The sequence below is a fragment of the Homarus americanus genome, unplaced genomic scaffold, assembly GCF_018991925.1.
Source record: "Homarus americanus isolate GMGI-L3 unplaced genomic scaffold, GMGI_Hamer_2.0 scaffold40333, whole genome shotgun sequence".
NCBI lineage: Eukaryota > Metazoa > Arthropoda > Malacostraca > Decapoda > Nephropidae > Homarus > Homarus americanus.
In genome coordinates, this window is record NW_024714036.1 from 456,470 (window position 1) to 460,375 (window position 3,906).

Below are 3,906 nucleotides of genomic sequence, written 5' to 3' on the forward strand. Positions count from 1 at the left end.
CATCTACCTGATTTAACTGTCGGCAACTGGCGGTAAGAGGAGGAAAATTACGGACACCGGTGGATTGGGTCTTTGTCGGCCGGTCGAGGGATGGTGGGTGACCGGAAGACGCCGGCCCCGGGTGTTACCTTATCTGATGACCGGTTGTGTGTGTGTGTGTGTGTGTGTGTGTGTGTGTGTGTGTGTGTGTGTGTGTGTGTGTGTGACGGCTGTTACTGTCGTCTGATCCTGCAGCTGGTCACTGTCTGTTTTTATCACTGTCTCTATTGGTCACTGTCTCTTATTGATCACTGCTTTGAGTCTCTTATTGGTCACTGTCTCTTAGTGGTCACTGTCTCTTATTGGTCACTGTCTCTTGTCTTTATTTTCCTGCCTCTTATTGGTCACTGTCTCTTATTGGTCACTGTCTCTTGTCTCTTATTGGTCACTGTCTCTGTGGTCACTGTCTCTTATTGGTCTGCCTCTTATTGGTCACTGTCTCTTGTCTCTTATTGGCTACTGTCTCTTATTGGTCACTGTCTCTTATTGGTCACTGTCTCTTGTCTCTTATTGGTCACTGTCTCTTATTGGTCACTGTCTCTTATTGGTCACTGTCTCTTGTCTCTTATTGGCCACTGTCTCTTATTGGTCACTGTCTATTATTGGTCACTGTCTTTGTCTCTTATTGGTCTCTGCCTCTTTTGGTCCTGTCTCTTATTGTTCATGTCTCTTGTCTCTTATTGGTCACTGTCTCTTATTGGTCTGTCTTGGTTGCCTCTTATTGGTCACTGTCTCTTATTGGTCACTGTCTCTTGTCTCTTTTGTACTGTCTCTTATTGGTCACTGTCTCTTATTGGTCACTGTCTCTTGTCTCTTATTGGTCACTGTCTCTTATTGGTCACTGTCTTATTGGTCACTGTCTCTTATTGGTCACTGTCTCTTATTGGTCACTGTCTCTTGTCTCTTATTGGCCTGTCTCTTGGTCACTGTCTTTGTGGTCACTGTCTCTTGTCTCTTATTGGTCACTGCCTCTTATTGGTCACTGTCTCTTATTGGTCACTGTCTCTTGTCTCTTATTGGTCACTGTCTCTTATTGGTCACTTGTCTCTTATTGGTCTGCCTCTTATTGGTCCTGTCTCTTGTCTCTTATTGGCTACTGTCTCTTATTGGTCACTGTCTCTTATTGGTCACTGTCTCTTGTCTCTTATTGGTCACTGTCTCTTATTGGTCACTGTCTCTTATTGGTCACTGTCTCTTGTCTCTTATTGGCCACTGTCTCTTATTGTACTGTCTCTTATTGGTCACTGTCTCTTATTGGTCACTGCCTCTTATTGGTCACTGTCTTGTCTCTTATTGGCCACTGTCTCTTATTGGTCACTGCCTCTTATTGGTCACTGTCTCTTGTCTCTTTTGGTCAATGCTGATTTGGTCCTGTCTCTTCTCTTATTGGTCAATGTCTTATTGGTCCTGTCTCTTGTCTCTTGTGGTCACTGTCTCTTGTCTCTTATTGGTCACTGTCTCTTGTCTCTTTTGTCTCTTATTGGTCACTGTCTCTTGTCTCTTATTGGTCAATGTCTCTGTATTGGTCACTGTCTCATATTGGTCACTGTCTCTTATTGGTCACTGTCTCTTGTCTCTTTCCTGTCTTTATCTGCCTCTTATTGGTCACTGTCTCTTATTGGTCACTGTCTCTTATTGGTCACTGCTTCTTATTGGTCACTGTCTCTTGTCTCTTATTGGTCAATGTCTAATATTGGTCACTGTCTCATATTGGTCACTGTCTCTTATTGGTCTGTGTCTTATTGGTCACTGTCTCCTCTCTCTTATTGGCCACTGTCTCTTATTGGTCACTGTCTCTTGTCTCTTATTGGTCAATGTCTGATGTTGGTCACTGTCTCATATTGGTCACTGTCTCTTATTGGTCACTGTCTCTTATTGGTCACTGTCTCTTGTCTCTTATTGGTCACTGTCTCTTATTGGCCACTGTCTCTTATTGGTCACTGTCTCTTGTCTCTTATTGGTCACTGTCTCTTTTTCACTGTCTCTTCTCTTATTGGTCCTGTCTCTTATTGGTCCTGTCTCTTGTCTCTTATTGGTCATGTCTCTTGGTCCTGCTCTTTTGGTCTGCCTCTTTTATTGGTCACTGTCTCTTATTGGTCACTGTCTCTTGTCTCTTATTGGTCACTGTCTCTTATTGGTCCTGTTCTCTTATTGGTCCCTGCCTCTTATTGGTCACTGCCTCATTTGGTCACTGTCTCTTATTGGTCACTGTCTCTTGTCTCTTATTGGTCACTGCCTCTTATTGGTCACTGTCTCTTGTCTCTTATTGGTCACTGCCGCTGCCTAATGTCCCGACCAACTGTAAAACGGTATCATAATACCTCCTGTTATGGTCAGCTGTTCACCTCAACTGCTGGATGTCTAAGTCAGCTGTCCATTGGGTCCTGCTGGATAGTCAGGGTCAGCTGTCCACTAACCCAACAACCACAAACCACAGTTAACAAGGCCCAGGAAAACCGGACAGCACACTAACCGCACTGGCTTAGCTGTTGCCGGGAATACGATCTGCTAATCTCTTCACACCTTCTCCTCTTCACGTCCTTACCATCTCCTCCTTACGCCTTCACCAGTTTTCTCACGCCCTTACCCCTCTCCTCCTCACGCCCTTACGCCCTTACCCCTTTCCTCCCTCCTCCTCACGCCCTCACCCCTTTCCTCCCTCCTCCTCACGCCCTCCTCCTCTCCTCCTCCACTTCACTCCCTCTCCTCCTCACGCCCTCACCCCTCTCCTCTCCTTCCTCCCCTCTCCTCCACGCCCTCACCTCGCCTCCTCGTCCACCCCTCGTCTCCTCACGCCCCACCCCTCTCCTCCTCACGCCTTCCTCCTCTCCTCCTCACGCCCACCTCCCTCCTCACGCCCTCACCCCCTCTCCTCCTCACGCCTTCTCCCTCTCCTCCTCACGCCCCACCCCTCCCCTCCTCACCCTCACCCCTCTCCTATCCCGCCCTCAAACCCCCTCACCCCTAACCCCTCTCCTCTCCGCCTTCCTCCCTCTCCTCCTCACGCCCTCACCTCTCCTCCCACGCCCTCACCCTCTCACCTCCTCCGCCCTCACCCCTCACCCCTCACGCCTTCACCCCTCACCTCACCCTCCTCCCTCTCCTATCCGCCTCAAACCCCTCACCCCCTAACCCCCTCTCCTCCTCCGCCCTCACCCCTTTCCTCCACACGCCCTCACCCTCTCGCCTCCTCACGCCCTCACCCCTCACGCCCTCACCCCTCACCCCTCCGCCCTCACCCCGTCTCCTCCCACGCCCTCACCTCTCTGCCTCCTCCACCTCACCCCTCACGCCCTCACGCCCTCACCCCCTCCCGCCCTCACCCCTCTCTCCTCCGCCCTCAACCCCCCTCCCCTAACCCCTCTCCTCCTCGCCTTCTCCCTCTCCTCCCCACGCCCTCACCCTCTCCTCCCACGCCCTCCCCTCTCGCCTCCTCCGCCCTCCCCCCTCACCCCTCACCTTCACCCCTCACCCCCCGCCCTCTCCCCTCTCTTCCCGCCTCAACCCCTCACTAACCTCCTCCTCCTCCCCTTTCTCCCCACGCCCTCACCCTCTCCCTCCCCCTCACCCCCTCCGCCCCCTCACCCCCTCACGCCCTCACCCGTCTCCTCCCCCTCCCCCTCCTCCCGCCTCACCCCCTCACGCCCTCACCCCACCCCCCTCACGCCCTCACCCCTCTCCTCCCCACGCCCTCAAACCCCCCCTCCTCACGCCCTAATCGCTGGTAACCTAAAAAGTGCTAAACTAGTTCCATCCCATACAAGAATCGAACCCAGGTCCTCTCTGTTTGCGGGATGGAGAACATTGACCACAAGCCACAGATTTAACCCCCCATGTGGCGGGCGGCAGGGACGGTGGGCGGCAGGT